The sequence below is a fragment of the Musca domestica genome, unplaced genomic scaffold (assembly GCF_030504385.1).
Source record: "Musca domestica strain aabys unplaced genomic scaffold, Musca_domestica.polishedcontigs.V.1.1 36, whole genome shotgun sequence".
Lineage (NCBI taxonomy): Eukaryota > Metazoa > Arthropoda > Insecta > Diptera > Muscidae > Musca > Musca domestica.
Window position 1 is genome coordinate 8,517,836 of NW_026712318.1, and position 27,995 is coordinate 8,545,830.

At 34.7% G+C, this 27,995-nt stretch overlaps 1 long non-coding RNA gene across 1 annotated transcript; it reads right to left on the reverse strand.

Annotated features, from left to right (window-relative positions):
* Nucleotides 1-27,995, reverse strand: LOC109614084 (uncharacterized). The gene is made up of 3 exons (XR_009342849.1): nucleotides 27,640-27,995; nucleotides 6,168-6,391; nucleotides 1-193 (listed from the first exon to the last, which is right to left on the reverse strand). It is a non-coding gene; the product is annotated as an uncharacterized LOC109614084 (long non-coding RNA).

A 27,995-nucleotide genomic window follows, 5' to 3' on the forward strand; every position in this document is an offset into this window, starting at 1 on the left:
TTAGAACTTGAATCCAACTTGGATGGTTTTTGGTGTATAATGCGCATGTGCTTAATCGCTATAAGTTCGAAATAAATAGTTTCTTCCAAGAAACGGTCCTTGTAAGCCATTATCCACACCAAATAGGCTTAATCAACTGCGAAACGCGGCTCTCATTATATGTAAAATCATTCCCCGATGTTTCTTTTAACTTCTGAAAGCAAAAAAAAAAATCAACATAAATAAGCTCTTCGGGAATCTTTCACACATAAGGTCAAAACTCCCAATAACTATATGCCAAAAAAGTTAGAGATTTACTTCAAGCTGCGAAATATTTCTACCAATAATTTATCTAATTTGAATTTGGAACTTATCGACCCACTCTTTGTGGTATCCCCACAAAAATAAGCATTTAGAACGAGAATACTTCCAGTAAAAAAATTGTATTAAAAATATATATCCGGGCCGAGTTCCATAAAATGGGAACGTTCGTACCGAAATTCACTCCATTTGGGCAGACATTAGCCATTATTTGCACAATAAACCTGAAATCTGAATAAGGATATATATGGGAACTATATCAAAATCTTAGCCGATTTCGGTAAAATTTTGCAAAGGTATCAGAAACAAAGTACTATGGGAGCTAAAGATATATCTGAACCGATTTTCACCAAAATTTGAAGTACTTTCTTCTAGACTGAATTCGTTCACATGTGCCAAAATTGAGGTCATTTGGACTGATATTGGCCATTTAATGCACAATTAACCCGAAATCGGTTGAAGATATATATGGGAGCTATATCCAAATCTGCACCGATCTTGATACAATTTGCCTGAGGTTCTTCTGGGCTATATATAACAAAGATCATTCTCGTGGGGTGCATATTACGAATACGAGGGACCTAAATACCAAATTGGATGAAATATACATGTATATGGGAGCCATGGCTATATCTGAACCGATTTTCACCAAATTTGATGTACTTGGCTCTAGACTGAATTCGGTCGGATATGCCTAAATTCACTCCATTTGGACTGATATTAACCATCTGGTGCACAATAAACCGGACATAGGTCGAAGATATATATGGGAGCTATATCCAAATCTTAGTCTATCTCGATAAAATTAGGCAAAGGTATTTCCTAGCTCTATAAGATATCTGGTACCAAATATCATTATTGAGGGGTGCATATTACGGATGTGAGGAACTTAAACACCAAATCGAATGTAACATACATATGGGACCTATATCTAAATTAGCACCGATTTTCGCCAATTTCAATAATGTTCGTCCTTGGCACAAACAAATATTGTTTGGAAAATTTCATAATAAATGCGAACTGCATTTTCTTCACAAAAATATATGGACAGACAGAGGGACTGATATTCATAAATCGACTCAGAAAGTGCCACTATGTAGATCTTCAAAAGTAAATATGGTCTTATCTCGTTTCGTTCTCCATGTAACAAACAAATGCACAAATACATAATACCCTTTCCACTGTTTGGTGTGGTATATAAAATATCACAAAATACGAGATTATTGCCAAGTTTTCTTCAAATTTCGCACACTATTACAATTCTTCAAGCATTAAATATAGACCTAAGTTGGGATAGATGGGTCCTCTTTTTATAGTATGCCATCCTCCCAAATGAGAGGACAGTTTTGTGATGTTGCTGGATTCAGAGTTTCTAAAATAGCAGCCACATATTTTTTTTCTGAAATTTCCCTCAGGTACTGATAAACATCCAATTTTCATCATGTAATATTTTGCTTTAAATTTCCAATAATGTTCATAATATTTAGTTATAATAATTATTGAGCCTTGTACTCCGAATTAATACAGAACGGGCATTCTCGCATAACAATTTCCAAATGTAAAGTCCATTCATGACTCATTTCTTTTCGACTGTGGCAGCGGTGGTGGTGGCGGTATTGCATTTGAAAGAGCTCTCATTCGAGTGAAAGTTATTTTTCTCGCGTGTCCATTTGACATTTAGCCATGTTGACATATCTGACCAGCAGTCATAAGTCTTCCTTTTGCCATTTCAGACGTTTTTTTTTTGTAGTGCTTTGTTGCTGTTATCGGGAGAGCTGTTGTTGTTTTTGGTACTGTTGTTGGATTACTTTGTCATTAACATTTTTGTCGTTTATTTAGATTCTTTTTTTTTGGGAATGTTTTTTTCTTCTCTCTGTATTATGTTTTATTTAGCCTGGATTTTCATTGCCGTTGGTGTTCTGACATTGACCAAAGCAATGCGGTGTGTAGTTTCGTTATGTCGTAACGTTTGTCGTCGAGTTACAGTTCAAAGGACTTTTTTATACTCATAAAGGAAAAGTCCAGCTCATGGGCAATTTCATATATACGGGAGGCGAATTCAGGCTTCAGTCTGCTTGCGCTCCCAAAAGTTTTTGTCGATCAAAATGGATTGGAGAAGCTAAAAAACAAGTAAGCCTACAAAATTTAGTAGAATTGGCTCAGAAATAACTATATTTCTCTTATAAAGGGTGATTTTTAAGAGCTAAAGAAAATACTTAAAACAAGAAAAAAAGCTAAAAGTTCGACCGGGCCGATCTTTGAATACCCTCCACCATTTGGAACGATTTTGGTAATTTTCAAAAAAATAAAATCCGTTAAAAATTCTATTAAAATCTTAAAAATGCCGAATACGACGACATGTACCTCCATAGGCAACTTCCGTAATAAACCATTACAATATTCAAATGCAAAACTTGAATACAAAATTCGGTGAATAATGTAGCTAAAATCATTAAAATTCCGAATGTAGGTAGGAACCGTTATATGGGTGCTATATGAAGACGTGGACTTGCACAGGCAATTTTCTGTTATAGGCTGTATCATCCGTTTCGAACTTCAAATACCAGAATTGAAACATTTCCGGTGAATAATGTCGCTGAAATCATAAAAATACCGAAAAAAGGGAGATACCATTATATTGGGGCTATACCAAAATGTGGACTTACATCACCCATTTTCAATACCAAAAGTTCTGCCGACATAATACAGATTTGAGTAAAATTTTATCAAATATGATGAATTCTTACACATAAAGTCAAATTCAGCATAAAGGTAGTACTATCGAATTTGGTGAGGATTGAAATCGAAATTGGTGAAATTCGGACTAAAAGTACTAACAAATTAAATACTTGGTATGGGACAAACGAAATGAGCTTCCTAAATTTAGAATGAGATTCACTGATGGAGTGCAGGGTAGATCTACCAAAGAGTTTTAGGAAATTCGAACCTTAAAGCTAAGAAAAGTTCTAAAAAGGTACTAAACATCTAAAATGGTACAATTTGGTATTATGTGAACGGATAAAGCTAGAAACCTGATATTTTGTATGAACATTAAGACTGGAGAGTAAGTTTGATATGTAGTTTTGGAATTGGATACTAATTGTGCTAACTGTACTAAATGGTAATAAATTTGGACCAGTTTTGTTTAAGTTGAACGGATGAAGCTGAAATTTCCAGATGCTGTTTGGGGTCCCTGTTGGTGGTAGTTTTGGGATAAAGATGTGGTTTTAGTAATGTGTACAACAAGTGCACGAAAAGAACTAAATACTACTATATATGGTACAATTTGGTATTGGGAGAACAGTTAGTGCTGGAAATGTGAAATATTGTATAAGGGTTGCTGTTCATGCGTAGGCTAGGCATATAAAAGTGGTTTCGGAAATTGTGCGAAAAGTACTGAACGGCACTATATTTGGTATTGGGTGAAGGGATAAAGATAAAATTCTCAAATTTGAACTAAGGCGATGATTTGGAAATGCGTTCTATATTTGTACGAAAAGTACTAAATGGTTCTAGTACACTAAAGTTAGAACAGTTTGGTTTAGGGTGAAAGAATTGACCTGGAATTTTTGAAAATTTGTTTGTTTGTGATAAAGAGGCGATTTGGTTTTAAGTTTGTGATAAAGTGGCGATTTTGGAAATATGTATTAAAAGTGCACGAAAAGTGATGATTTAGAAATGCATCCCATATTTGTACGAAAATTACGAAATGGTGCCATAGTCATAAATTTGGAATAGTTTAGTTTAGGATGAACGGATCAAGTTGGAATCTTGAAGATTTGTATTTTGGTCCCTGGTTCGGGATAAAGAGGTGGTTTGGGAAATGTGTACTACAAGTGCACGGAAAGTACAAAATAGTACTATATTTGGTATTTGGTGAACAGATAGTGCTTCAAATCTAAAATTTGTTATTAGGGTCGCTGTTAATGTGTAGCCTGGTATTAGAGTCGTTGTTCCTTGTAGTCTGGACATATGGAGGTGGTTTCTGAAATGTGTACTATAATTGTACGAAATGCACTGAATATATTTGGTATTGGCTGAAAGGATAAAAGATGATATTTAGAATACTGATGATATCGGCGTTTGAAATATGGCAATGGTTTAGAAAGGCGTCCTAAATTTGTACGAAAAGTACTACATTTGATATTGATTGAAGGGATAGGCCTGGAATCCTCAAAATTGATATTGAGGTCTCTGTTGGTATGGAGGTGATTTTTGGAAACGTGTAATATAATTGTACGGGAAGTACTAAATTTGGAGCTGGCTGAAATCCAAAATTTGTATATGGAAATTTGATATGTTGGTGTCTGTGGTTGTGAGAAGGAGCTAGTTTTGGATGTGCGTACTACAATTTTACTAAATGGAACTACATTTGATAATAAAAAAATTGAAGGGATGAAATCCTGAAATTTGATATTGAGGTCACTGTTTGTATCTGAAGTTGAGATATGGAAATTGTTTTGAAAATGCGCACTTTAGTTGTACTAAATGTTACTAGATTGGTATTAGGTGAAGGGATAGGTCTATTAAGGTCGCTGTTGGTATGTGGGATAAGATAATTTTAGTGTTTCTGAGAGAAAATTATAGATCTTAAATCCTTAATTTTGATATTAAGGTCACTGTTTCTTTTTGAGGTTGAGATATGATATCAAATTAGTATTGGTTGACGGGATAGGACCGGAATCCTCAAAATTGATATTGAGGTCTCTGTTGGTATCTGGGATTGAAATATGGAAGTGGTATTGGAAAAGTGTACTCTAATTGTACGAAAAGTACTAATTTTGGATCACGGTTGGTGCCTTGAATGGAGAAATGTATATTGTTTGGTATTGGATGAAGGGATAGAGTTGAAATTCTAAAATTTGTTATTCGGGTTACCATTGGGTTCTTGGATTTACATATGAAGAAGATGAAATAGTTTTGGATCGAAAAATTGGATGTGGTTCCATTATGCAATTGTTACACTAATACCCTCCTCGGTAAACTTCACAATTAAAAATTTTGAAGACATTTTGGTGTAGAATGCAAACATTTTATTATTATTCTTTCCGAAAAAGGAAAAGTCTTTAATAATATATCAAATTTAGAAAGTCTAAAAATTTAGTACAACTAGAGGCCAAGGCCTTACACCAACTGTTGGAACGAATCTAATAGTTTGAGGTGGACTTTTCGCTAACGAAGTAGAGGGCACTTGCCAGTAACTCATAAATGTGTTGGTGTCAATTAAAGTTTTTAGCTATATGCAAGCCGTAAAATGCTTCCGATGTCGATGGTATGACACGAATTCCCATATACCCAAGAAATGTCTCTGCAAAGTTTATTATTCCATTCATGTACCATTTTACCAGAGTGGTATCAAATTATGGAGCCCACCTGAATTTGATCTTTTCCCCACTGGTTTTCATTTCACAAATTCATTTGAATAAAAGGCAATCCATATTCGGTGCAGCATAGCCGTCCAAGATTTTCTCAACTCCCTTTCCCAACATATCAAATTGTAGTCTGTTGTTATTCTTAGTTGTGTCATAGCCGATTCTTTTATTTTTTTGTTCGTTGCTATTCCACAACTTGAATGCAATGAGTGGCTTTTCATGTCGTTCGGCTTTTTTTATTTGTTGACCATCGTTGACAGACATCTGCAGTAAGCATTTCGTTAGATATCCATCCATCCAGTCGTCCGTATGTCACGTGACAAAATCGTATAATTTCTCTTTAATTTGGATATCCACAGAGTGTGCTTTGGAAAAACTGTCTAAGTAATTCAATATTTAAGTGGCTTTCAATGGTTGAGGGAGAGGTTTTCACAACAATGTCAGGATTAACACAAAAAAAAAAAAAAAAAAAACAGAATAACATTCTTCACTCACCTGCTAATAAGTCCATTTAGTGGTTTTACATTATTCGTTGTTGAATTGATGGATATCCACCATTCGAATGGGAAAACATTGTTGCAGAAAATTTGTAGCAGGGCGGCACAATATCCAGTTTGAGATTTTGGTATTTGTGTTTGAGTTTGTTGCTTTGGTGGTACAAGAGCATGGATGGTGTTGAACCGGTCAATAAATCTCATAATAGGATTTCATTAATAGAGCTGAAGCGAAATAGTGAATATGAGTGTCTATTTTATGATATTAGTTAAGTACCCAAATGAAACATACTTATGGCTTCGAATGGACTAAAGTGTATGTATTTATGTATGTATGCGTGAATGTAGATGTGAACTTCGATGAGCTGTATCAAAAGAGAGAAGTTAGGAAGTTTGATTCTGTGAGGTAATTAAAAAAGATATTCATTGAAAGGCAAGAATAGTTTCGTGTTTTTATAACATTAACATTTTTATACCCTACAACACTATGTGTTGGGGGTATTATAAGTTTGATTGGTCCAAAAATTATGTAACACCTCGAAATATTGGTTTCTCACATAGGAAAGTATATATGGATCTTTCTAGCTCGCCGAGCTGAGTCGATCTAGCTATGTATGTCCGTCCGTCCGTCTGTCCGTCTGTCCATGTTAATTTGTAATCACTCAACAGGTCGCAATTATGGTCCGATCTTCACGAAATTAAGAATGGAGGTGGGGATAGTGACAGAATAGAACCCTATTTCTTTTGGAGATAATCGCATAATATCTAGGGGTTGAAATGGACCAAAAACTGAAAAATTTCTAATCCCGGCAAAATCATAAAAAGATGAACAGGTCAATTCTGACCGTTACGTAGATACCGATAGCAAATATATCGGATATATATAGCGGAATATATACAATACATATATACAAAGGAAGGGGATGATAGCTAAAATGCTTATACCTCTGGAATGGCTGGACCGATTTTGACAAATTTAGTCAATTCAGAATGCCCTCTTGGTGTAAAAGAATAAAATCTAAAAAAATCGCATAAAAAGATGTCAATAATGATGTTAATATGGATTTTGTAGTATTTTGTGACATTTTTTTTTTTTTCATATTTTTTATCGCATGCGATTTTTTCATTTTGACTTATAATATTGAAGAATACATTTTATAATATTTTTTCATTTTACAACACAAGTTGGGGTTATTATATATAGATTTCAATTATCCTCACGAAAAAAGGTAGGGTTAGGCTCAGAAGGGTTAGGCCTATTGTTTTCAAAGATGTTCGCAATGTATTTAGGGGTTGAAATGGACCAACAACTAAAAATGTTCCTGATTTTGTTGCCGTTATAAAGGTCACAAATAGAATCCAAAGGACACGAAATCTCGGATGAAGTTAGAGTTTAGAACAGCGGGTTGAATGGATCACTACTTTTTTGTGAAAAAATACCATACAAATATCGTAGACAAGCAAATCATGTAGATGAGTCTAAATTTGGAGATACAGAGGGGTCTCTTGCTTTTGGAGATGATCGCAAAATAGTTAGGGGTTCAAATGAACCAAAAACAGAAAAAATTCCTGATTATATAATTGAAGCCAATCGACATGCCTGAGAAGAATGTTAAGGATATCGAAGAAGTCTAGTATTTTGGTTGACCATTAGATTAAATTTAACCGTGACATAATTTCAAAGGCAAAATCTTCCAAAATTTATTTAGACGTAAGGGGGCTTTTAACATATTGTAGTGTTGTAGGGTATCACATAGTCGGCCCCGCACGACTATAGCTTTTGCTTACTTGTTTTTACTTGTTTCTGCTACAAACCAAATGTCGATATTGGTTAGAGACATCAAAAAAGCATTTCGAAAACTTTTTGGGGAAAAATGTAGGTAGCGTCCCTGAGGGGAATTGGGTATCTTGCAAGTAAACTTTTCTATTTTATACCCTCAGCCCTATTTCTACAATAGGATACGCCCAAACTTGATCTCATCGAAATATGGTTTTAAGAGACAAGATCTCCTTAGATCTGGGGCATTTAGAGTCGACCTAGCTATGTTGTATGTGTGTCGATTTGATTCAAACTTGGTATATTGTTAATTTTCACAAAATTTAAATCGAGTTCGGAGATGTGCCACATTGGTCCACTTACTTATCCCACAAAAGTACAAAATTTTGCAAAAAGATAAGCATTTAAAGTTGTGCAATGAAAGTGTCCTATGCATATCAAATTTAGCTCATTAGATAAGACTCTTGTCAGATGAGAATATGTTCAAATCCCTCACGAAGAGGGACATCCCTGATATTTATAAATAATGGACCTTTATGCTTTCCACCATAAAATGGAGGTTACATTAATCATGTCGTAAGTCATCCGGGCCGAACTCCTAATACCCTCCACCATTGGGTAAAGGAAACAATTTTATGCAAAGTATCTGGATTCAAGCGTATTCCACTTTAAACTAAAAACTCCAGTAAGATCGGTAGGAGAACGGTTGGAGCGGTTATATGGGGCCATACTAAAACGGGAACCTACATAGAAACTTTTATACTACAACGATTATAATATATTGCGAGTCTTAAATACAAATTGTTTTCGTGTGTAAATTTGACTAGGATGACTAGGGCCAATGTGGGCAATGTTTTGACGCCGGTTGTAGAACCCATTATGAAGTACAAATACCAAATTTCAAACAAATTTATAAGAAAATGTGGCATAAATAGTCAAAATGCCGAATATTCAATTGTAACGTTATATGTGAGCTGTAGGAAAACGTGGACCTAGATATTCAATATTCTGCCACAAAAACTAGAACCTATTTCGAGCTGCAAATACCAATTTGTAGACAAATTCGTAAAAAAAAAATGTGGGTAAAACCAACAAAACACCGACTATAGGGAGTTACCGTTGTATGGTGGCTATACAAAAACCTGGACCTATACATACAATGTTCCTCTATCGAAGCTAGAACCCATTACGAACTATAAATACCATTTTTAGAAAAATCCGAATATCGGGAAGTACCTTTATATGGGGGTTATACGAAAAGTGTACCTGTGTATATAATGTTCCGCCACCGGAAATTGAAACCCATAACGAACTACAAGTACCAATTTTAAACAAATCCGTGGAAAAATATGGCAAAAACCATCAAAATAACCGAATGTTGGGAGGTACAGTTACATGGGGTATAACCCAAAAGTGGACTGATATATCTCATTTTTAATACCAACCATCCTAGATACAGAACAAACAACGGTGCCGAATTTTAAAGCTGTACGTCAAATAATGTGAGCTGTATTTTGATTTAAACACACTGACGGACATCGTTAAATCGATATGGAATTTTACGCTGATGATGAATATATACACTTTTTGGGGTCTATGATGAATCGGCTCTCTCCTTGCGAAAAATGTTCGATTCAGTTCCATTAATTAGTAATGCTACCGTATAACAGTACCTTCCGACTTTCGGTATTTTGAAGATTTTGGCTTTTTTGGCTTTTTGAAATATTTTTTCACAAGGTCTTCCAAATCTAAAATCATGGAATTTTGGATTTTTTCTTGGTTAATTTCTTAGAATATTTTTTAAAGGTCATCATGACCCAAATCTTGTTTTTTAAGAATTTTTCAATGCATTTTTCATATTATCTTATACAAAGAATTCCTAGTCGAAATGTCATAAATTTTTTAAAAAAAATATTTTGACAAGGTCAAATATCAAAGATAATTAGTCTACTTTTTAATTTTTTTTTTTTGGATTTTTTAAATCCAAAATTATTGACATTTTAAAATATTTGTTTGCAAGGACTTCCTGTTAATCAAAGAATATTTAGAAAAAAAAAACATATTTTCAAGAAACATAAAAGGATATTTTCGTAGAATTGGTAGGCATTTTGTAAAAAGAGGACTACTTGTTTAAAAATAATGGATTTCTTAAATAATTTTCTGGTCAAAAACTATTTATTTTCGAATTTTTTTAATAAGGTATTCTTGGTCAGAAACCAAAGATATCAGTAATATTTCCACAGGGCTTTCCTTCCTTCCTTGCCAAAAAATATTGGGTATAACAATTTTTTATTTGTTTTTACAATTCAAAGATTTGCAGAATATTTTTTATTAGGCAATCGTAGTCAAAAATTGTAAAATGTCCACCTGGCGAAAGATCGTCAATTCTAAAGAATATTTTTACAAGGTCTTATTGTTAACAAAACATTAAAATATTGGATTTACTGAATACTTTTTCATTCGCAAAATCTTGCTAGTCAAAATTATGGATTTTCCTGAAAATTATTTCTACTTCGGTGAACTGAAGGTATATTCCTATCGATAAAGCGACAGATTCCTTCTAACTTGTTTTATTTTCTTTGTTAAAATTTTTTTTTGGGATTTCTGCCTCACAATTTTACTTTTTCTATTTCACTTTGTTCGGTGGATAATTATTAAAAATCTGAAAAAAATATTCATGCAATTAAGGAAGTGTATATTCAGAACATACAATTACGATGCTACACATACATGTATGCCTATGTATGTATAGTATACGTATGCAATTGTAAAACTGCATTTATCTAAAAAAAAACATATGAATGATGAAGTGATGGTCTTAATGTATTTGTGAAAATATATATACATACGAACATATGTGATACCTATATACCGCATATATAGATACTAATATTCCATATACTCACATGTAGACTCGCCATGGTGGTTGGAAAAATAAAATGAATATATTAAAACTACACAGAGAAAAATATTTCGTTTTCAGTTAGAAAATTAAAAATTTTCGTACACGTTGCAGTAAAAATTTCGAATCCGACTCTATATCTAAACGCATTGTATTCACAGGTATCGTAATAACAAAATTCATAATGCCACTTCCATTCCCATGCTTTATGCTAATATTAGTACCATTTAGTACTTTTCGTACACTTGTTGCATACATTTACAGAAAGACCTCTTTCTGTACTAAATTTCCATTTTTTTTTCATTTACACAAAACCAAAATGCATCAATATTTGATCCTACTCTTAATACATATTTCCAAAACCACCTCCATACATCAAATGTAAATTTTAGCGCAATTTAGTACTTTAGCTCCACTTATTGTTCGAATTCCCATAAAACCTTTGGTTCATTAATTTCCAGCTCTTTCTCTTCCCAAATACCAAATTTTTGGTATGTTTTTCAAAAACCACCTCAATATGTATATCAACCCTACCTCACAAAAATTGATCCTAACCAAATTTCAGATTTCCCACTCTATCCCTTCCTCATTTGTTATCATTTAGTATTATTCGAACTTTTCAGTACATATTTTCAAATCTACCTTGAAATGTCTACTCAACACACTAATAGAAAATCAACATTAACAACAATTGTCAACAATTCTATCTACTTTCGTACAATCAAAATGAAATTTTACCAAATTTAATACAGTTCTTACATTTTCAAAAATTGATTCTCATACTTAATTTTAAGATTTTGCCACTATCCGTTCACATAGTTCCAAATGCTACTAAAATTTAGCGATTTTTAGTACTTTTGGTACGCGTATTGTTAGAATTTCGAAAAACCCCTTAGTTTGTATATCACACACAACATGAAACCAAATTTTATATTTTAAGCTGTATTACTTCCTCAAATACCAAGATTAATAATATTTAGTACCTTTCGTAATTTTTTTTTATATTTATTTCAAAATCCCATGCCATGTATCAACTAAACCCCACATAAAGTGATCCTAATACCAAAATGTAGACTTCCAACTCAATGTCTTGCCCAAATACCAAATTTAGTGCCATGTAGTACTTTTTAGTACGTATTTCCAAAACCACTTCCATATCTCAACCCTACACACTAACAGTGATCCTCATGTCAAATGTCAAGGGTGCTTCTAACATATTTTAGTGTTGTAGGGTTTCACATGGTCGGCCTCGCACGACTATAGTCATTGCTTACTTGTTTTAGTATATGTTTAGTTTGAATTTAAAAAGAGCTTTATTGCACTTATCGTACACCCCATCAGCGACCTTCGTCCCAAATTTCAGAACTCTACCTCTTCTACCAATACAATGTATTCAATTTTTAGCACTTTTAGTAAAATTACTTAATAAATAGTGTAACTATGTCCGTAACCCGGCTCTAAGCTACATCCTTTACAATTTTCCGCCATATTGGTGAAGGCCTTCTTAAGTCATAAAAAGTGGAACTATAATTACGTTAATTTGCAAAAATATATAGATTTCTAAAACCTTTCGCCACTTTGCTCCTCTCTTGGGTTTTTCGAACAGTAAAAAAAAAAACTTTTTCAATTTTTTTTATGAAAAGAGTAATATTTTAATCAAACGTTTGTGTAGGTAGTAAGAGTCATCTGTCAGTAATTAAAAAAAATCTCACCTAAATATATCCCCGCCCCCACGAAGGTAGGAGTACATTTCTGATGCTTATACTTAATTATTTTTTTAAATTTTTTTACTTAAATTATTAAAAAAAAATAATAATAATAAGAAATGGAACTAGTAAAAAGTTCGGCCCGGCCGAATACCCTCCACCATTTATAAAGAATTTGACAATTTTCAAAGAAATAAAATCGGTTAAAATTCTGTTAGAATCTTAAAAATACCGAATGTAGTCGCTTTATTAGAAACGCCATTAAAATATACCAAAGTAAAACTTGAAAAAAATCATCAAAATGCCGAATAAAGGAAGGTACCATTATATGGGGGCAATACTAAAACCTGGACCTGTACCTACACTTTTCTGTCATAGGCTGTAGTATCCATTACGAACTTTAGAGATATTTTAGAAATATTTTCTTTGAATAATGTCGCTTAAATCATCAAAATATCGAAAATAGGGAGGTGCCGTTATATGGAGGCTATATCAAAACGTGGACCTACATGACCCATTTTCAATACCAAAAGTCCTGCAGACATAACATACATTTGAGTAAAATTTTATCAATCTACTTCATTTTGTTCGGAAGGTAGTGATTTCCACAGACGGACGGACATCGCTAAATCTACATAGAATTTTATGCTGATGTATATTTCGAGGTGTTACAAACGGAATAACAAACTTAATATACCCTCCATACAATGGTGGAGGGTATACAAATAAGGATGACGAATTATTGCCAACATATGTAACCGTTTCACTAAATATAAAAGCATGGTCGAATACATAAACGTTTCTTTACATGTATAAACTTGAATGTTCGAAATTTCCAATTCTGGCTTCTGGAAAAACGAAAAATCGGGGTAAAATGTTGGTGTCTTAAAATAGCAATACCTTGAGGGATTCGTTCATTCCAGTCCAATGGGTTTTAGATCTCGAGAAACTTTGCAGAAAATTATATTGCTTTTGGGAATTATATGGTTTGCCACGCTAGGTGTAATTATTCCATCCTTCTTTTTTATATAATTGTTTGGTAATTTGGTGTGTATGTTCCCAGTGACAGAAGTAACGTATCTATCGGGTACTGAAATTTAGGAAAATTTACTTTCCAAATGTTGCAGGGTATAAAAATATCGGTTCCATGAGAACTAACTTCTAAACATTCAGGTTTTTTGTTTCAGTGTTTTAAGATGTTCATATTTACTTTCTGAACAGCGATGGGATTGAAACGAAAAAAAGCAAAATTACATAAAAAGTGCATAAAAAGAGTGTATTTGTTGAAATTAAAAATGTACACGTCTACCACATCATTTTTCTGGTATTTTTTTCCTTTTTGCAGCGGTCGGAAGTCCTGGGCTGTTAAAACAAAAGAATGTCTCAAGTGGAATATGCACAAACAGGCAGCCAGCCAGCCAGTCAGCTAGGCAACAATATGCGAGTAATGCACACCAGCAACGTTGGCAGCGGCATTGGGAACAATGGTAATATCCTCCAAGTCGTCGTCGACATTGTAATCATCATCAGAGGCTGCGGTATCAACAACAACATCAGGAGCAGGATACAAATGAAAGTGAGTGCATAAACTACAAAAAAAAGCAAATGCAAAAATGTCGAATGATGCAGAAGACGTGCGGAGGATAAGAGGAGGGATTGGAATGAGCATGAAGCAGCCCAAGAAGTACAATATCAACCACATCATCTAAAGCGGCTCTGGAAAAAAAATTGAAAAAACGAATTGCTTGCTACACCATCAGCAGGATAATACACATTCCTAGTGTGGGTAATAACTCCGAGCTTAGCAACAATGCATTCAAAAGCAAACAACAACACCAATAATGCTAACGGCTACCCCTACATAATCATGCAATGCTGAAATCCAATGGTGTGCATATTTTTTAGAGCCACCTCACAATCTCATTTCAAAGGATTTGCTATTCATATTCCCCATCCTCCAAATTTCTTGGAATCTGGGGGGATATGGAAAATCGGCAAAAAAGCACGAACATATTTAAAATGTCATAAAAAATGTTGTTGTTGTCAAAACAGCAAAGACCACCAGCAACAAGAAGAAAGCAGGAAAACACAACATCAAACCGAAATACGGGAAACCCCCAGACCAGTAGATAAAACTGAAAAAAAAAAATGCCAGAATGAAAGAAAAAAATCCTTTTTATCCGTTTCTGGATTTCAGTTAAGGTTTTGTGAACGTTGGTAGTTTTATTTTTTACAACTTCCTCTACGGGATATTTCAATGATTTCTCCTACAGGCTATGAAGGGTAATATCGTTTCACTTTAGAAAATGTTCACATTAGTACATTAGTGGTAGAAAGTAGGTATAGTGGTAGAGAAGTATGTTAGGGACATTAGGGGCATAAGAGGTTTTGGGGAAATTGGTAGGAATGAACTTGCAGTCAACTTACCTTCAAGTCGGCGATATCTCTGACCCTCCTCTTTGTCATTTTACCAAAGCCTTATAATTACTTTTCAAGGAGGAAGCCAAAGCGATCTGTTACAACGAACCACAGTGGAAGGTACTAAAACCAATTTTGCCTGATATTTTATACCTGCTTCGGTTTCTTTTCACGCCGGATGATCATAATGAAACTAAAGATTTAATAACATTTAGTACGCAAATCCAAAACAATCTACATCTGTCCAAAATTAGTACCATTTATTGCCGTTCGAATAATTATGCTATGCATTTGCAGAACCACATCTAGATCTCAACACCAGATTCCAACAGGGACTTCAATATCATATTTCAGGATTCCTGGTTTATCCTTTCACCCAATACCAAATTTAGTACCATTTAGTACTGTTTCGCACAATTATAGTCCACATTTCCAAAACCACATCCATATCTTGACAACAGGCACCAATAGTGACTTCTATATCAGTCTTCAGGATTTCTGCTTCATTTTGTCACCCAATACCAAATTTTCACTTTAAATACTTTTCAAACAATTATGGTACATATTTCCAAAGCCACCTCTATACTCCATTTCTTTGTACCAACGGAGACCTCAACATCGAATTTGATTCCTGATCTAACCAAAACCACATCCGTATTTTCAGGCTACACGTGATTAGCGATCGTAATACCAAATTTAAAATTCCAAGCACTATTTGTTCACACAATAAAAATAGTACCATATATAGTACTATTTAGTACTTGTTGTGTTCCTGTTGTACACATTTCAAATACTACTTCTTTATCGCGACTCCAATACAAAATTTTAAAAATTCCCGCTTCATCCCTTTGTACTAAACCAACTTCTTCACAATTTAGTACTCTTTAGTATAGTTCGCACTCTTGGTACATATTTCCAAAACCACCTTCATATCTCAATCTCAGATACCAAGAGAGGACCTTAATATCAAAATTCTGGATTTAAGTTTCATTACCAAATTTAGTACCATTTGGAAAATTTCTGATTTCAAGCACTATTTATTGGGTGAACAATACTGCAGTACTAAATTGTACCAAATGTTGTAGTATTTTGTACTTGTCGTGCACTTGTAGTACATATTTCCAAAACCACTTCTTTATCAGAAACTTAGCACCAACTGGGGCCACAATACAATATTTTAAAATCCCATCTTTTTCCGTTCATGATAAACCAAACTGCTTCAAATTTAGTACCATTTAGTGCCGTTTTGCACTTAGTGCACATTTCCAAAACCACCTTCATATTTCAAACTTATTTTCCAACCTTGATTCTCATACCAAATTTCGAGTTTTTATCTCTCCGTGCACATAAGACAAAATGGTACCATTTTAGAACCTTAGTACTATTTTAGAATTGTTCGTAACCTTTAAGTTCGAATTTATAAAAATCCTTTGGAACATCTATCCTGCACTCCATCGCTGACTCTCATTCCAAATTTTCAACCTTGATTCTCATACCAAATTTCGAGTTTTTGGCTCTACCCGTTCACATAAGATCAAATGGTACCATTTTAGAAGCTTAGTTCTATTTTTTCGAAACCTTTAAATTCAAATTTGCAAAAACCCTTTGGAACATCTATCCTGCACTCCATCGCTGACTCTCATACCAAAATTTCAGAGTTCTAACTCATTCCGTCGTTGTCCAATAATAAATATTCAACTTTTAGTACATTTTAGTACTTTTCGTATCCTTTAATATAGATACAGATTTATAGCGTACTCCGTATGTGTACCAATTCCCATATTCCACCACATTAATTTGTACTGTACTAAATTATAAGAAATCCTTTCGTTTGCGTGAATGCGCCTGCAAGTATATTTTGTCGGCTTGCTTCTGTTACTCTTCTGCCTTCGAGCAGCTCCAACTCGTATGAAGCTCGAAGCAAAGAAATACATAGCTCACAGAGCATTATGCCAAAGGCATATTAGCAACGAAAATAAAAAAAATTCGAAAAAGGATTTTTTAATTGTGCGCTCAAAGTAGAGATGAAATGTATTGTGGCAAAAGAGAAAAAAAAAAAAAACATGCAACAAGAACAACAACACGAACGGGCCGGAAAAGGAAATAATTTGACCATTTGCAAATGGCTGCAAACAAAACATTAAAGGTTTCTAAAGCATCAAAAGGAATTTGAATTCCAAATTTTTTATGGTTTGCGAGGCCGATGGAAGGTTTTAAATTGTAATTTAAATATTGAAAATAATATGGAGGTACACCAAATTTGATTGTAATTCAGAGGTCAGAGATTCCATAAATTACATATATCAGTTTTGATTAGTTTTTTTGGTTCACCAAAAAATCACGATCACAGTCATGTGTTAAAATCACGTTAGGGTCAAATTTATTTGTGCAGAGCTCTAAAAATTGGAATAATTGTTGATATTGTTTCTAGGACGATTGGTATGGATATAATAAAATAAAATTTATAGATCGGTAATTTTAAATGTTCAGCCACAATTTACTTAACTAGCCCTGAAGAACTCTATACGCCTAGTATTTAATATAGTCGCCTTATAATCCGACCCGATATATCTCGCGATTTCGGTTGGATTGGGGTTGATATTCAAATCAAGTTAAAATGTGTAACCTCAGCCTCATACATTTTGACTTGCGTTATCATTATTCAAACTGTTGACCCTTAGTGGGGGAAGTTCCGAAGTGCAAATTTCAAGGAAATTCCAGAAGGGGTGGGCCGATAAATTCCATATTCACATCGAATCTCTAGTTGAGAGAAATATTTACATATGCCAAGTTGTAAAGAATCGCCGACTTCTTTCGCAAGTTATTGTAGATACAAGCATTGAAAATCGTGACCTTTTTTGGGAGAGGTACCAGAAGGGGTGGGCTGATCTATTGGGAATGTTTGAAATTTGGAAATAATTCGTTACTTATATCGCGTTGCCTGAGCGTTTTGTTATTCAAAATTTAGAACCTCTTTCTGGGTGAGATACAAAAAGGAGTGGATCGGTATATTTCATCTTCAGAAATTTGAAGTCAATTGTTTTCTTATTTTTCATTTTATAAGAGTTATGATTATTCACTATGTTGACCCTTTGTGGGTGGGGTACCAGAAGGGGTGGTCAAAATATTGGGATGTGTGAAACTTGGAAAGAATCCGATAATTATTGTTGCATGAGCTATTATTACATTAATATCTATTACTCAAAATTATGAACCGTTTCTGGGGGAGGTACTAGAAGGAGTGGGTCGATATATCCCACCTTCACACCCGGTCTTTTGTTATCAAAGGTGTGGGGACGTGTGAAATTTGAAGAGAATCGGATGTTTATTTCGCATTTTATTAGAGATAAAATTATTCAAAATTGTGAACCGTTGTAGGGGACGTAACAGAAGGAGTGAACCGATATATCCCATCTTCACACAAAATCTCACGTTAGTATAAATATCAGGATATACGCAATTCAAAAAGATCCTCTCGTATTTTATCAGCGTTTTGGTTATTCAAAATGTTTACCCTTTGTGGGGGAGGTACCAGATGGAGTGTGCCGATATTGCTCTTCTCTGAACTCGATCTAATTTGATAATAATACGATGTACCAAGTTTGGACCAAATCGGATTCTCTCTCCGATATTTATCATGCGCACCAGCCAGACAGACAGACGGACGGACGTACATACATAGATCGACTTTAAAATGTCCGTTTGACAGTTACCCTGAGCAACCACCAGCCAGACAGACGGACAACTTTTTTAAAGGGGAAAAATAGAATACTTTAAAATGGCCATAACTCCTTAAATATTGACATTTCGGGGTTTTTAGCTATTATTTGTGATCACTTTTTAGAGGGGAAAAATAGCATACTTTAAAATGACCATAACTCCTTAAATACTGACATTTCGGAGTTTTTAGCTATTATTTGTGATCACTTTTTAGAGGGGAAAAATAGCATACTTTAAAATAGCCATAACTCCTTAAATATTGACATTTTGGGGTTTTTAGCTATTATTTGTGATCACTTTTTTAGAGGGGAAAAATAGCTCCAATTATTCTGAAATGAATTTCGTCCAAAAAAGCCTAGCGTCTACTAACGTTAATTCGATGAGGCATGTTTTGACCGTAGGTATAATAATGGGCATATGGTTACCTTGAAAATTCTATAATCAGAATCCCGTACTCATATGTTATTTAGGCTACTTTCTGGGTACAGAAAAATTTCAACATAGGTATATATATTGGTACAGCAAATTCCTTAAATGGTTTTGAATTCTCGTGCACAACACCAAAAAAATGTTTTGATTGGAACGAGATCGAACTTTGAATATCCGCCACCATTTGGAACAAATTTGGCAATTTTCAATATAATGAAATCCGTTAAAAATTCTGTAAAAATCATAAAAATAACGAATTTAGCCGTATATTAGGGTCTATACGACGACGTGGACCTGCATAGGCAAGGTACACGTGACTTTTGCCACAAGCTATTACTATATTCAAATGCGAAACTTGAAAAAATCTGTTTATAATGTAGCTAAAATCATCAAAATACTGAATATAGGGTGGTACCGTGGGGGACCTGCACAGACATATCCATTACGAACTTCAAATAGAAAATGTGAAATAATTCCGGTAAATAATGTCGCTAAAATCATCAAAATACCGAATATCGGTGGTTCCGTTATATGAGGGCTATACGAAGTCGTAAACCCGCACAGACAATTCTCTGTCATAGTCTGAAATAACCATTGCGAACTTCAAATGCGAAATTTAAAACAATTCCTGTAAATAATGTGGCTAAAATCATCAAAATACCGAATATCGGGGGGGTACCGTTATATGGGGGCTGTACGAAGACGTGGACCTACATGGCACATTTTCTGTCTTGGGATGTAGTATCCAGTACGAACTTCAAATACCAATTTTTAAACAATTCCGGTAAATAATGTTGCTAAAATCATCAAAATACCGAATATCGGGCGGTACCGTTATATGGGGGCTATACGAAGACGTGGGCCTGCATGGCCCTTTTTCAATACCGAAAGTTCTGCAGACATAATACACATTTGAGTAAAATTTTATCGACCTACTTCATTTCGTTTGAAAACTAGAATGATTTCTACAGACGGACAGACGCATAGACGGACTGATATTGCTAAGTCGACATAGAATTTTATGCTGATCAAGAATATATCGAAAAAGTATTAAGCCTTCTAAACACAAACAAATGTGGCCTTCTCTTTTACTATTCTTATTTAGATAAACTTATTAACAAGCTTTAAGTTAAGTGTTCCATGTTGAATATATAAAAACTTGCTGAAAGTAGCCGCTTGCGAGGGGGCCGAACCCAACCTTGCGTTTTTTTCTCATTCTATATTTAGCATTATTTGAGTCCATTCTCCACAAATTGCAATCCAATTATGGAATTTGACGACACAAGATAATCTCGTCGTCTGGTTTTATGACTGTCCATATTTGCCATCACTCAAACTCATAAATTTGCCCTAATTTAGCCGCAAACAATTTATTTGTGAACTTTGCCATCGAAGTGGGAGTAGATGTGGTACGAACATTTGGGCTCTCCACTTTAAAACCTAACAACTCGAAATGATTAATTTCTGTGTCGTGCTAAAAAGTTATTTGTTATTTTTCGTGATGAAGTGAAAAATGATTAAATGTCCCCAATGTCGTCGTACTCGACATAACGAATTACATGGAACACTAAGACACAGCCCAGGCTCAATACCGGCAAAAATAAGTGTTGAAAACTTCAAGTCACCAAAAATTCCAAGATCCATAAGGCAACGCAACACCAACCGAATAGAACAAGACCAACAACAACAGCAGCAACCACAAAATCGTCACAATAATCGCCGCAAACTGCCACGACAGACCAATATTTAACAGGGATCATAAAAAAGTGTCTTATTACGACCATAGAAAATTTGTCACACACACACACACAGAGACACATTGCGATTATGAATTTTCCAGTTAATATCGTGCTTTTGACCTTTTGGTAGTGGCGCGGTGGCGTTGGTGCTACGCCGGCGCAAAATGAGCCTTTGGCGGATTTTGAAAGTACAGGTTTCAAGTTAAAAGTTATCTCATGTTTAAATCATTTGTGAGATATATTTTTTGGAAAATTATAAAAAATAGCAGCAACAACAAAAAAATTAAGCCATTAATTGAAGTACGTTTGCTTTCGTCGTTGCGGCTGTTGTTGTCGGTTCTGTTTTAATTTGAAAATTGTTCAAATCATATTTTTTCCAAGTTATCTTTAAGATACCACCAAATGTGCCGAGACAAGGCGGACTTCGGTGTCTTTTGAGTGATTTGTGCTGGAGATATGAGGCCAGTCAGCCGAACTGAGTGAGCGACATGTTTGGGCGTTTTTTTGGGGGGGGGGGGGGGGAATGTTTTCGTTTTCGATTCCATGGAAATATTTTTGCAATGACCTTTTGATTTGTTGCGTGTAATTTTGAAAGTTGCAATCGTTATCTGCCACGATTGGAGCCGTTTATTTTTGGAGTTTTTATTTAATTGCCGTTTTAAATTAATAAAGCAATTTACGGAGCCATTGCATGTCAACTGTAGAGGTCGGCCAAGTGTTAATTGGTTGAATAATGGCAAAATGTGGCAATATAATAATAATTATAACGACTACCATGAAAGGGAAAACGAAAACGTTTAATAAATTTTGAAATTAATATTTAAATATTTTGCACTATCACGTTTTTATGGAGTAGGAATGGCGAATTCATAATGCCAATAGTAATGAAGTTTTGTATTCCATAATTATACCCTTAGGCATATGGCTAGAGAGGGTATGTATCATTTGAGACGGCCAAAACACCTCGCTTTGGATCAAGCCCGTTTTATACTTTTGAAGTCGAACTAGGGGTCTGATTGGTTGGTTCGCACGATAACTCTCGATCCGATCGATCCAACCTTGGTACATCATACTATTATTGACCAACTTAGATCGAGTTCGGAGAGGGGCAATATCGGTCCACATTTTCTGGTACCTCCCGCATAAAAGGTAAACATTTTCAGAGCAAATAATTTACTTCATAGAACAAGAAAGGATCACCCAATTTTGTTAAAATTTTACAAATCCTAATATTGTATAAGTACAAGATTGGATGCGAAAATGGACAATATCGGTCCAATCCATCTAGTACATCCCCCACAAAGACCTTAATTGTTGGGACTATACGCTATCATGGACCTATATAGACAATTCTCTTCTAGGGAATTAAGTACTCACAAGGAACTCCTTGTGTGGATTTTCAGACAATCCCTTGAAAATGTGGCTAAAATCATAAAAATACCGTTGGAACCGTTATAATGGGGATATCGTTATATAGGGGCTACGATATGGTGGACCGATATAGCCCATCTTCGTACTTGACCTGCCTGCAGACAAAAAATAGATTTGTGCTATGGTTTAGCTTCCTATCTTAATTCGTTTTAACTGTAGCATGATTATAAAGGACGGATTTTAGCATTATTGCCGAAGATGCTGCATAGCTAAAATGTAAGGATTCCAAGAAATCTTAATCAAAAAATAGACAAAAGAGTAGAAGAGGAGGGAAATTCTCACCCCTCTATTTCAGTTACTTTGCTATGTCAACTTTCAAAACTCCGATACTCGTGGCTTTTATTTTTATACCCTACACCACATAGTGGCAAGAGTATTATGTCTTTGTGCATTTGTTTGTAACATGGAGAAGGAAGCGAGATAGAACCATAGTTAATTTTGAGGATCTTCACAGAATCACTTCCTGAGTTGATTTTTGCATGTCAGACCGTCTGTCCGTCCATCCGTCTGTCCATGTATTTTTGTGAACAAAATGCAGGTCGCATTTTTTATCCGTTGAGATAAAATTTGTGCAAACAATATATTTGTTCGACCCAAGGACGAACCTTATTGAAATTGGTGATAATCGGTTCAAATTTAAATATAGCTCCCATATATATTTTCAACCGATTTCGACCAATCACCAAATTGCCAATATCAGTTCAAATCCCCTGCATTTTGGAACATTCAACTGAATTCTGTCCAGAAGCAAGTACATCAAATTGGAGAAAATCGGTTCAGATAACCGATTTGGGGTTTTAAGTCCTCACATGCGTAATATGCCCTCCACAAGAATAATGTTTCGTACCGGGAATCAGATACTGCTTGAAAATACGTATGCCAATTTGTATAGGTTCAGATTAGGACATAGCTCTCATATATATATTTACCCGATATCAAGTTTATTGTGCCCCAAATGGCTAATATCAGCCAAAACTATCTGAATTTTGGCAAATCCGACTGAATTTGGTGTAAATCAAATGTGGATAAATCGGTTCAGATACAGCTATAGCTCCCATATATATGTTGCATGCGATTTAGTGTTAAAATCTCTGACATGCGTAATTTGCAATCCACAACAGAGATATTTGATATCGGACATCAGAAACCTGTGTCAAATTTTATCGAGATAGGTTCAGATTTTAATACAGCTTCGATATACATCTTAATCCGATTTAACGGTTATTGCTCACCAAATCATAATAAAATTCTATGTCGATTTAGCGATTTTCTGTGGAAATCACTCTAGCTTCCGAACGAATTGAAGAAAATTGATAAAATTTTACTAAAATGTATATTATGTATGCAGGACTTTTGGTATTGAAAATGGACTATATAGTTCCACGTTCTGGTATAGCCCGGAATTATTACAAATTCAGTGTTTGAAGTTCGAAATGGATACTATGACAGGAGATTGTCTGTGCAGGTCCACGTCTTCTTATATCCCCCATAAAACGGTATCTCCCGAAATTCGGTAATTTGATGATTTTAGCGATATTATTCACTGGATTTTTTTGTTATTAGAAGCCCGTAATAGATACTACAGCCTAATACAGAAAATTGTCTGTGCAGGTCCACGTTTTGGTATATCCCCCCATATAATAGTACTCTCTTTATTTGGTATTTTGATGATTTTTGCTATATTATTGATCAAATTATTTTTTTTCAAGTTTCGCATTTGACTATGACAAAAGTTGCCTATGCAGATCCACGTCGTCGTATAGACCCTAATATAAGGCTACATTCGGTATTTTTAAGATTTTAAGAGAATTTTTAACGGATTTTATTTTTTTAAATTGTCAAAATCGGTCCAAATGGTGGAGGGTATTAAAAGATCGGCCGGCCGAACTTACAGCTTTTTTAATTGTTTTATATTTTCGATGCAAGAGTTTTTACATTTTCAGATACATAAGAAGTTTGTACATCTCACAATCGTTCTCGAAAGCTGGAATTAAACGCTGAACATACTCGAAATAATCCACCCGTCAGTGATTCGTTTCCGACAATTTCAGATTCGTTCGTTTTCGCGATTCGTACGCTTCCGTGACTCATTCCGTGTCGGTACCGACTTTAATATTTGTCATTTCCAAATACGCCCAATTAATTTTTTGTTTGTTTCGATTAATTCATTTCAATACTCTATTAGTTAATTTCTCATTCAACTGTCCAAACCACTACATTACATTTACTGCAACGTAGTATTTTTCTCATTTTGGTGGATGCAAAATTTATTAATTGTATATTCTAATTTTTTTATAGAACCCAAATTTAAAGGCGTAATTCAATAATATGACCTCTCAAAGTTTTTTTTTTTTTTGACTCAGTCTGTTCTGTGCCTTTATTCCCGACTGGCACACATCATATGCCAATAAATCGTGCAACTTCACAAGATGATCCGATATTTAATATTTTATTAACTCTAAAATGAAGTAATGAAAAAAAACCACAGCAAAGAACTAAATCACTTAACACTCCTTATTCAGTTTCTCATTTTCAAGTCAGTTGAGTTTGAATTTGAAGGTAAAAAAATCAAGGTGTAGAAAAGTGGGTGTATTCAACTTAAATTTTTAAATTATTTTCAAAGGTCAAAGCGGCAGCAAGAAGCAATTGCGAAGACTGTGATGACGGCATCAAAATCGCCACGAAAAAAAGGTTGGTTTTTTTAGGGCGATGCTCAATTTAAAGGTACGCTTTGTGTTTCACATTTTTTCTTCTGCTTTGGTTGAACTTTAATTCTACCAGAAGATGTTGGAGCCAAGATGAGAGAAGAAAAAAACACCAGTAATTGAATCATAATCTCTTTTTTCCATAACCATAATATTTATGTAGTCTAGTAGTACGAAGTGGTAAACGAGACCACGAATGCCCCAGACATAAACTGTAAACTGTTAGTTGTAGAATGCCGCTGTCTGCCTGGAATTCTTGTTGGCGGCGAAAAACACTTGTTTTTTTCTTGTTTGTCTGTTGTTTCCCCAAAGGATAGCGAAATAGGTAGTGAATAGAAAATGTGGTCATTTTGAGATTCATTACCCTATAGAGTATTAAGGTCAGTTAACGGTGTTAGACCATTTGAGATTTCTCCATTTCAGAATTACTAAATTTGGACCATAGAAATATTAAAATTGAGCAACGGGCAACATTATAAATTGACCATTATAAGCATCGTCAATGGCGATAAGGAATAGAAATAGTAGATGATCACTTTTTGAAAAAATTCATCTTTAGTGATAAGACAATTTTTCAACCTAGCGGTTTCGTAAAAAACAGTAAAGAAAGTCTTAAAGTCGGGCGGGCCGACTTTATGATACCCTACACCACTTTGCTAATTTAGTAGAGCTCCACATAACAATTAAATGTTTTTATGGGAGAATTCAATCATACACGCTATGATTAACATTATAATTTAAAGTTCAAAGGACTAAATATGCGGAAGCATTTGTATCTTTTTAAATTCGGAATTGTATTGCCTATTTGGTGCAAAATTAATTTGAAATCGGATAAAGATATATATGGGAGCTACATTCCAAATCGGAACCGATTTCAATAAAATTTGGCAAAGATATTTCTGCGCTGTATTAGATATATTTCCCTGAATATCGTTGTTACGGAGTGCATATTACAGCTGTGGGTAACAAATATAACAAATCGAATGAACAATATATATGGAAGCTATAGCTATATCTGAACCGATCTTCACCAAATTTGACATACTACCTTCTAGACTCAATTCGGTCCATCCCATTTAGACAAATATTAGACGTTTGGTGCACAATAAAAGGTAAATCGGACGAAGTTATAAATGGGAGCTATATCCAAATCTGAACCGATCTCGATAAAATTTAGCAAATGTATTTCTGAGCTGTATTTGATATATTTCCCCAAATATTGTTGTTAACAAAAATTAAAATCGGATGAACAATATATATGGGAGCTATAGCTATATCTGAACCGATTTCGATCAAATGTGGCATACATATTTTCAGGCCGATATATATATATATATATATATATATATATATATATATATATATATATATAAATATATATATAGAGATATATATAGATATAAATATTTTTTTTTTGTTTTTTTAATTTATTGAATGAAAGTAAAAAATGTCGGAAATACCATCAAAATTTAGAATACGTTTAAATTTCTTCGAATTGGTCACCTTTGGCACGAATTATGGCTTCAAACGGCCAATGAAACCGTCACACGTTGCTGTGCGATATTTTGGCCCATTCCCGGCGAAGCGCTTGCTTGAGGTTATCGACATTTCGGTATTTTTTAGTGCCAACCTTGCTTTCCAAAATATTCCAGACACAATAGTCCAACGGATTGGTATCAGGAGATTTTGGTGGCCATTGTGCGCTGGAAATGAAGCGAGGAAACTCATTTTGTAACCATTCTTGGGTGGCGCGTGCTGAGTGCCATGGTGCTGAGTCCTGTTGGAATGTCCAAGTTCTGCGGCCAAAATGTTTGCATGGCCAAGGCTTTAATACACCCTGCAGAATATTTTCGCTATAATATTAGACATTATTCTGATGCCACAATCGATTAATACGAGCGGAGAGCGACCGTCGGCTGTTATGGCGGCCACCATCACCATGGCCAGCGCTTAAGTTCTGGTGGCCAACCGAAGGTGCACACTTTCAGCTGACCTCTTTATTTGTTTGTTTGTTTACAAACTGCTGGACAACGAATGTTTTCTCACCACTTTTCGGCCAAGCAAAGCAACTCTTTAGCTCTTTTGAGTCTATTTTCTTTTTCAATGGCTTTACCCCGAGCTCATTTTTCAATATTTGCCGAATGGAATATTGCGATATGTTCAGCTCACGAGCCATTTCGCGGGCTTCGATCAAGTCGCTTCTTTATTTTTCGAACCGTTTTTTGTTGGTGTTTTCTTCTGTACACTTCCTTGACGCCGGGCTACGCTGCCAGTATCACTATAACGAGCTGTGGTACAAGACACAAAAGATTTATTCACATTTAAATGCTGGAGTGCTCAACCAATAGCCACTTATGGTTTTCCCGCCAAATATAATGAAATCACACTATCACGCTTGAATTCCATCACCAATAACTTTTTTTCTGGAAAATTCTCACCAAAATGCTTTTGTACGCTTGTAAACAAAATAATGAGCTGTCACTGCAATAATTTTAACTGCTGTCGGATAACTGGCTTAGAAATGACAGCAGTCTGAAGTTGGTTGCAATTTTTTCGTCTCGCCCTGTATACCTTCTTCTTCGATACGACTATGTTTATAATATTTATATCTGTGATTATTTTACCAAGCCTCGTAATGTGACTTACCTCACGGTGGTGTACTCCTTCAATACTCCTTTAGTTTATGAATTAAAATTTCCCCCTTCATCCGAATGCAGTTTATTATACTTCCGTTGGTCTCTGTGTTGACTGGCTCCGGTTGCTTCCATCTTGTTTGCAGCTTAAAGGATGTTTTGTAGGATTTTTCATTGAATCCTATTCAAATATCGCTGATTTGTTGCTTTTGTTCGTTCACGTTGTTTTTGGAGGTTTCTTGTGGTTCAGCATTTCCGCTGACATTGTCCTTTTTTGTTTCTTTTTAAGTAAACGCTGATGAATCAATTCATATTGTTTAATTTAGTTGTTGAAAAATTTTGCGAATTTAAAAAAATAAATTTTTACGT